Source organism: Struthio camelus, chromosome 11, assembly GCF_040807025.1.
Source record: "Struthio camelus isolate bStrCam1 chromosome 11, bStrCam1.hap1, whole genome shotgun sequence".
Taxonomy (NCBI): domain Eukaryota; kingdom Metazoa; phylum Chordata; class Aves; order Struthioniformes; family Struthionidae; genus Struthio; species Struthio camelus.
Window position 1 is genome coordinate 28,587,480 of NC_090952.1, and position 8,709 is coordinate 28,596,188.

An 8,709-nucleotide genomic window follows, 5' to 3' on the forward strand; every position below is an offset into this window, starting at 1 on the left:
GCTTTAAGTTAATTAACCCACTTAGACTGGCGCACGTGAGACTGCAGAAGGTAAATGGCCTCAGGAACCAGCCTTCTGAAGGGAATCCGGCACTTGTTGAAAAGAGCTGTAATGGTATATAATGACATGACCGTTTCTCCTGAACCCTGTAAAAGGCACCTGAGTTAGCCCTGCCTGGGGGGATTTCTGCAGGGACGTCTGCTCAGGGTCTCAGCTGGGGCTGTCAGTGGGGGGAAGGAAGCCGCTCAGGCGTGCAGCCCCGAGAGGGACTGTGGGGTTTCAGTGGTTGCGTCCAGTCCTCTGGAGGTGGTGGGAGATCAGAGCAGCTGTCCCGGACCTCAATCCAGATTCAGCAGGGACTCAGCACAGGTAAAGGCCCAGGAAGGCGACAAGTTTTCAGCACACTATGACGATTAAGAGGCAGATTGTTGTGTTTCATCCTGGTTGAAGCACGGTGCGCATCTCTGAAGGGAAGGTGCAGGGCTGACTTTGCAGCCTTTCCAGGAGACGCTCCAGAGTCGGGCAGTGGAGGCTTCAAAGGCTGTATGATTTTAGTCTGAATTTCGTTTGCCTGGAAGCACCTACCACCCAGGCACAGCGCTGCTCACTGAGCTTCTGGCACAGATGCGCTCAGGTGAGTGAGGGGAAATGTGCCTCCTCGGTTGGTGGGAGAGGGCGAATGGACAGACAGGAGGGATAAGGTCGCTGATACAGGAAGCCAGATCAGCTTGGCGTCTGCCTCTCCTGCCCCAGGCCTGTCCTCACATGGCAGTTTCTCCAGCTGAAGAGCATGTTTCTGTATTATAATATTGCACCATGGTGCTCTGCTGAGCTTTAATTTTCCAAGCTGAGAGCGTGGCAGCAGCCTGTGTGGCTGTTGCTGGCTGGGTGAAGAAACCCAGCAATGACCCAGACTAACCATTACTTCCAAGTGGTCAAGTCCTGCAGGAACCAGATAGGCTATCTGGACCAAAGCAGGAGCTCCCCACAACTGTCCGTGCCCCCCAGCCCCCTGCCCCTGTTGCAGGGTGGGCTGACTTTGGTGATGTTTCAGAGCAGCATGCCTGGCGCCACAGTGGGACGCTTCTCTCCTGGCAGGGGACGGAGATGCGCTGCACCCTTCTGCAGCACTCACTGGTCCTGGCTCTCTCCGAGTGCCCAAACTGGGCACCAGCCTCCTCAGTTAATTGTGTCAGTGTTTAAGGTACGCAGGGGCAGTATAGTACCAAAATGTGTGCAAAGACCTCATAGAAAGGTGCTTTTAAGTACAGATGCTTCCACCAGTATTTTCAAGTGTTGCAGTCAGCAGATTTACCCTGAAGCCTGGTTATGGTTTTATTCAGTCTCCAAATAAAACTGCAGTTTTTCTGTATGTACATGCACGTATATAAGCCACATGCTCTTGCATTGCCTTTGTACCTCAGCTTAATTCATTCTACTAATTAGTTCATCACTGGTGTTCCCTAAGACATAGCACTAGAGTAAGGCCCCCCTTCCTTCCCCCGGAGCGTAGCTTAGCTGTTGCCAGTGCCTAGCATGTGCAGAGAAAACCCAATTACAGCAGCCAATTACATGTGGGGAGCATGGCCAGGCTGGGATCCACAGAAGGTGAATTTCAGGAGATGCAATTTTCCTCTGTAAATCTGAAATAAGGTAAAATAACCTGTTGGTGGTTGGCCTGTGGTTTCCCCAGTCCTCGGTCTTTCTGCTCTCAGCTGCCTATTCATTTTTGGGGCAAGAAATTCACCAGGAAAAGCGATTTACAGACTTTCAGCTTGGTAAAGAGAATTTTCCTTCCAGGCCATCAGTCTGAAGGAGAGGGAGGATTTTAAGAGTCTGGTTACAGATAATATATCAGTGACTGAAGGAAGTGGCGGGGAGGACTAGTCATGGATACGCAACATTTCCTCTGCCAATTAACCTGAATTGCTGACCGGAGTAGTGATGGCTGGAAAAATCAGCGAGTGAGAGGGGGAAACCTGCAGGAACGTGAGAAGTGACTGGAGTCAGCGGGAAGAGTTCAAAAGCCAGAGTAGCCTGTCCCCTCACCTCTCTTGCTGTTAAGCCACCCTGCACAAAAGGACAGAAAAAGGAGGCCAAAAGCTAGAAGTGGGGAATCAGCCAGTAAGGGATTAATTGGCAGTTAAACTATAAACAGCAAAAGTGACCTTTACCAAAAATCAGCTGCTGTCTGTTTCCCTACACCCCCTCCCACGTATCTACTATGGTAGAGAAACAGGAAGATCAACACAGGGTTTTGATGTGTCAGGTCTCTGTGTTGTAAGAACCATAACGTTTGCATGCTGGCCCACAACTCCACTTTATTATGGGTCATAAAACTCTATTCCGTGAACAATGTCCTATGGAAGCAAAGATATCATTGCAATATGATTACATGTTGTCCAAAGCCCAATCCAAAGCAGGATGCTATGTGACACCACCAAGCAGGTGAGTGGCCGTGGCTGTGGCTGGCCTGTTAAACACTGGCATGAGAGGGCTGCAGCCCCATCCCTGTCCTCCTGAGCACGCAGGGCAGCGCCAGGCAGTGGAGATGCCAACGGCCTGCCACCACCTCTGCAGGGACGTCATGGGTCCATGCCAGACATCTTTGGAAACTCCCTAAGGCAGGGCAGGAATGTGTTTTCTGGGCAGGCTGCTCCACGCTCAACTCATGGACTGAGAGCCGTTCCTCCTTGAAAGTTTCTGTCCGTCTTCTTCTCTATAACTTATGTTCCCTTTTAGATGAAACTTGTGGAAAATTGTGGTTTCAGCTCTCGGTGTGTTTGCAGGTGCCTTGCTAAGCTCCTTATAGCAAGGGTAGGATGTAGGTTAGCATTGCCAACTCTTGAATGCCCATCTGAGCAAAATGTTACGGTGCAGCTCAGAAATGCACAGTCCTGCTGCCACTGAAAAGCCTATGCTGCCAAGGTTGTCCTCAGGGTCTACCTTGCCCCTTTCCTGGTGGCCACACCCTGATGAGCACAGCTGTGGCTTGGCAGAGCAGACCGTAGCTGGAAGCTTAAAGCCAGCTGGAGTCAAGCTGGCAGTGTGGAGTAGCTCCCTGGGAAAGGAGTTGTTAAACACTACATGGTGGGGGGATATAATGTTTCATCCTGCTTCTTGATGTTAGAGCAAAGGACATCCAGCAGAGATGGAAGATGCTGGGGCAGGAAGATGGGGAGTGCTAGCAGAGAGCCGGCTTTTCCGAGTCCTGCTATGAACTGCTGTTGATTCTGCAACGCCAGGGTTGGAGGGGTGAGTAAAGCTGAGGTGGTTATGCAGCAGAGCCTGCAAGTTTCTGCTATCTGCTTCAGGAACTGAGGCTGGGGACTGCTGCTGAAAGGCTGTATCAGGATGGCCACACATTTGCATCCTGCCTTCCAAACCCTTCCACTGCTCATTAAGCTAGGACCAGTGTTGTCCTTCAGCTGCCTCTGAGAGCCACAGTCAGAGAGGCCACTGGCCCCCAGAGCTCACGCTTCTGCACCAGGTGAAGACAACTGTTCCCACTTGTCCTGGCCCACTGCCCCAGGACACACACAGTAATTTTTTTTTAACTCATAAAATAAATCTAAAAATACCATTTCTTTCCCAAACTTTTCTTTATCAGAAACATTTTTTTCTGCTCTGATGCAATTGAGCAAGGATATGAATTAAGCCTATCTTTTCTTAAATGTCTCATCTGCTGTCCCATTTGCTGCCCCTTCCAGCCTAGGAGTATTATCTAGATATTCTAGTTATTCATTGAGTTATTCTACATTCCTTCTGGGGGGAATACATGCCAAGTGACAATAGGGATGGCTATTAATTGTAATCAAGGATTTAGAATTGATATTTTGTTGGACTTTGGTTGCCATTTTCTGTTACTTTAAAGTAAAATTTAAGCAGATCAAATTTTGGAACTGAAGTGCTCAACTGCATCCTTTTAAGAACGTAGGGTCTTCAGGAGCTGATAGAAGTCCCAAAGCGATCTGCGGGACACTCCTCCTGGTCCCTGGCTGCACTTTAAGTGATGCACTGATCCCACCTTCGACATGAAGTCCACATTTGCATTGCCACAATCCAGATTTTGGCAGCAAATCAAGCAGTGACTCAGTTACCCAGTAATTTCAAACACATAAACATCTGTTCCAGAGTAGAATAATTAATGACTTTCTGGTTCATCCACCGAGCAGAAAAGCTTGGGCTTGTAGCTCCAAATGTAGACTTTGTAAACGACTTCCCATCAGAAGTGTTTAGCTTCTTTTAATTGCTGTGTGACTGACAAGTGTTTTAGCTAGCACAGAACGCAGATAAGCGGTACCAGAAAAACTGAGTAAACACAGACAAGAGCACGGAAAGCCACCAAATGTTGTTGCTGGCATATGTTCTTCAGGAAGCTCAAGGCAGAGCTCTAAACAGCTTCCAAACATGATTATTGAGCATGAAGGAAAGTTATAGTTTGAACAGCATATTAATTATATAGGGTTTAAACATTGGTGTGATTACAGCAGAGCATGAAGCCTTCATTCAAAAACTTTACTACATTTTTTTTCTCAGGCAAATTGTCCAATGAATTCTTGACCTATTGAAAGACTCTCTACCTCCACTGGGTTCACAAACAGTCAGCAGCCCTCCGCCAGGCAGGCTGACTGGCTAAATATCAGCAGACAAGGATGTCCAGTTGATGGGTGAAGTATTCTGGGATTTCCTAACCTCCAAGACCCCATGGAATCCATAGGGAAGCTGTTGTCCTGCACCTACCTGCCTAGGAGCTAACTATATGAATGGAAAATGCCTTACCTCAGTGCTCCAAAATGTTCCCAAACTTCATCTTACAGTAAAGCTAAGTGGAGCAGGAAGGAGGATATGTTTGCTCAGCTGATCCCAGAAACACCTAAAGATGTCAGTCCAGTCAGGCCTGTGATCTCAGCTCCGTATCTCACTACTTTCTATGTATTAAGCAAGGGTGTAAAACTTACTCAAGGGAGTTCGGGGGAAAAAGCAAGAAAATTGTTTCTTTTGGATGAAACTTTAAAGCAAGGTCTACCAGTCCAACTCCTGTGACCTGATCCCATAGCGTTTGCAGAGGCCACATCACAGCCTCTAAATCTTGTTTACCTAGCCAGAATCACATGTGTGCAGAATGTCTTCCCACTTCAGTAACCTTTTGCTACTTGAGAGCACTCTTCTGTGAGAGGGAGAAATCTGGAGGACCCAACCCAAAATCAAGTCACCAATATGGAGATGAGCCCAAATGGCATTAGTAGGAATGCAACATTTTACCTTTTCCTGGTTCTCTGGTGCAAAGTCATGCAATATGGTCAAGTTGCTGGAGTATAACCTTTTAATGGAGGTTTACAGCAACGGTGTGGAAAGCCAGAGAAATCCTGCAGGCTCAGTGGGTTGCAGGTCCCGATATGAGAACGCAGAGTGTGCCAGCTGGCTTCTACAGTGACGGGAAGGACACTCAGGGAGGCCTTCCTTAAAGCCCTGTAGCGACACATATACCATCCATTTGGATTTTCATCTGCTGCACCTTTTCTTGGTACTTCTGCTATCTTGCTTATTTTGGAATACTCAAGATACTGCTTCCTGTTTGCATTCTGATTCCCCTGTCGCCTCATGGGAAATGCAAAGAGGCTGGGGTCTGCCCAAGTGTAGCTGAGGGCAGAACTTGGCACGTGGAGTCATTTCACATGCTGTTGATTTCAATCTGCTCAAAGCCCCAGGGAGAGGAGAATCAGTCCATACTGCACAGTTCATGACCTCAGAAGTAGACAGAGACTAAGTTCAAATGAAGGGGGAAAAAAAACACTGGAGAAGTCAGAACTGAGCAAGAACCAAGGGATTTGGCATGAGAAATTATCTCAGTGGAAAACTAAGTAAAAGGGAAAAGCTGGCTTGATTTGTTCAAAAGTAACATTATCCAGGGAGATGAGAAAGAAAACTACTGACAGGAAAATCTCTCTTTTGTGTGATTGTGCTGGAGTGAAGGCCTCCTGGAAAACGACTGCGAAGCTCTGTGAAGAAGTCATGCTTTTAGAATCCTGGAATATAAATTTGTGCCATGCAATTGCACAAGTCCTCCCTTACAGCGTCCCACTCGGGGCTCTGTATCGTAATGTATTGCTAGGCTTTATAGCCCAGAGATTTAATGCATGTGGTTAAGTGTCCAATGTCCATACATCATTTTAGTAGTTAGTGGGAGGTGCGTCCCCAAGAGTTGGACAAAGATTGCTGCCAAAGGGTGTGAGGCGAAATATTTTGGCCCATTAACAAAGCTCACGTTAAGAAATACAAACTTGGTGTAAAGATGCTGACAGCCTGGAGGAACATTGGAGAAGAAAACTGAAAAATACTGAAATAGGAGGAGAGTTCTAGGAAAAAACAGCAAAAGCGTGACATCTAGGAGACACTGCTTTCTGCAGCTATTCGAGGGTGAGAACAAAGAATGGGACTTAGAGTTGCCCAGGAAAGGTGCAAGAACAACAAACTGCGTGGGGTAAAGAACAGTGAAAGTCAGAGCCTGTAAAAGAGAAGACAGGTGCCGCTTGACTCCTGCTGGGTTTTCTGAGGGAAGAAAGCTCGATTGTTTGTGGTTTCAAAAGACCCTGTTGGAAGCACTAGTGAATGCAAGGCAGATTGTGTTTCTGCACCAGGTGGAACCTAACAAAGTAGGTTCCTCCCTCACGTTTCCGATTCCACATCTCCAGCCAGATATGGCTTCAGACTGAAGTCCTGGCACTGCATCTTCAAGTCTTTGCAAAACTTTCCTATCCAGAACTCCTAGTTTTGCCTGCAACCAAACCAAAATCCTATTCCAGACCTCTGTGCTATGAGGTGTCTGAAGTTAAGTTTTTCAGCTGGGGGTCTATTGTTTCGTGTCACGTTGTTATAACTTTCAGGAAACTGTTGTTCTTTGGCTCGTATATACAACTTCATACAGGGACCTGATATAGCTGCTCCTGAAGAGTCTGCAGAAGAAACTATTTGCCATCATTTTTGCAAATTATGACTTTTTTGCCTTTGCCTGATTTCACTGGCTGTTGCTCGCTCATACGGCTTCAGTTGGATCTGAGGCTCAGAAGTTTGGAATCCTTCCTATACCTAGGAGGACAGCCTTCAACAAAGCCTATAGTCAGCCGAGCTAAAGCATGGAGTATTTTTAACAGTTCTTGAAACACGTTTTAATTTTAGAGCTTTGATTCTTTTTTTCCTGGCTGCAGGTTTGAAGGTTTTGCAACCAATACCATCTGTCACCTCGGGATCCATGCCCAAGTCCGAGCATTATGGCTGAAAAGAGGACTTGTCTTATGATACTAAGCTCCCATCTAGACTTTCAAGACCCAAGTCAATGCTTTAAACTTTAGTAGAGAGTCTAAGATTGCACACACAAAAACCGTTTTCCCAGCAGCTTATTTCCATCTTTGAAAAAATGAATTATTTTGCTTCTCTTTGATTTCCTCTTCCCCCACCAGCCTCACCTTATCTGGCTTTTAGCTTCAAAGTATCCTTAGATCTTAAATAAATTTGATTTAGAACCAAAGATATTTCATGTCATTTTCTTTTGAAAGCTGTTCTCTGCTTCGTTGTGCAACTGCCACAGAAACCAGCCAAGTCACAGCTGGGGGGAAGAAAGTGATGAAAGGGAAGGCTGCTTTTCTGGGATCCCATTTCCTTAAAATTCCTTAAAATTGGAGGAAATGTGCCTTAGTACAATGGCAATCAGTAATAGCGTGGACTCCCTTGGAAAGAGACGGGAGTACCGGTATCTCAGCCAGGCTTTTTTTCCTATCACTAGCAACCTGTAAAGCAGGGGACTATAGCCTGCTCTTTGACCACATGGCATGCACAGAATAAGTGTCAAAATAATGTCATTTGATGGTTATTTCTCTTTTTGAGCTCATCTTGACTGTAACAGGCATGATAGCTCACAAGGCTGCTGCAATCCTGTGTATTTTCTTCTTCCTCCTTGCGCGGCTGTTTCTTGCAAGTTTGGTACAGCAGGGTCAAAGTAATACATTTTACCTACATTTGCTGTGTATCAGTTTTGATAGGAATATTTATTGGGTTGTTTAAAATTTATTAATAGGAATTTTGATAAGTTTATTGATTTTTTGAGGTATTAATATGAATGTTCCAAAAAGGGAGGGAATATATATATATCATTTAATCCCACACACTTATGTCATGAGGTTGAGGAGAGGGTGGGACAGTAGGTCTTGTGTTCTGAGTAAAGATTTGCTTTGCAGTAGTAGGGGAGGGGTTAAATTTGTATCAATATTTTGGACCCATAACAAACATTGAAAATAATGTGGAAAGGAGACTCCCAGGAAACCTTTATTAACAATACAGATGGTCCAAGAACTTAACATAGAGATCAAAGCTGTGGGGGGAGTTTGCTCTCTAATTGGGACCACCCTGCTTCCCTGCAATTAACCCATCTGGGAAATGCTGACAACACTCTTCCCTCTTCTTAGGGATTTTTGCAGCCTTTGAGCCTATCCCCCGTGCAGTGAAACAGAGGATGCAGAGATGATTAAATTATAAACTCAATTGATACTAGCTTAGTGACTAGGAAGATAAAAATTAAAATAAAGATGCTAATTGATCAAACTGGACTTCTTAGTCCCCTGCACAGAAGAGCAGTTCAGAGAAGCTGCCAGTGCAGGCCCACGTCGCAGAGGTGCGCGAAGCAGGCGGTGGCGCACACCGCAGCTTGGTGAT

General features: G+C 46.0%; 1 long non-coding RNA gene across 1 annotated transcript; it reads left to right on the forward strand.

Moving 5' to 3' along the window:
• The first annotated feature begins 304 nt into the window (after positions 1-304).
• Positions 305-7,438, forward strand: LOC104145681 (uncharacterized). The gene is made up of 3 exons (XR_694389.2): positions 305-634; positions 3,131-3,255; positions 4,540-7,438. It is a non-coding gene; the product is annotated as an uncharacterized lncRNA (long non-coding RNA).
• The last annotated feature ends 1,271 nt before the right edge of the window (positions 7,439-8,709 follow it).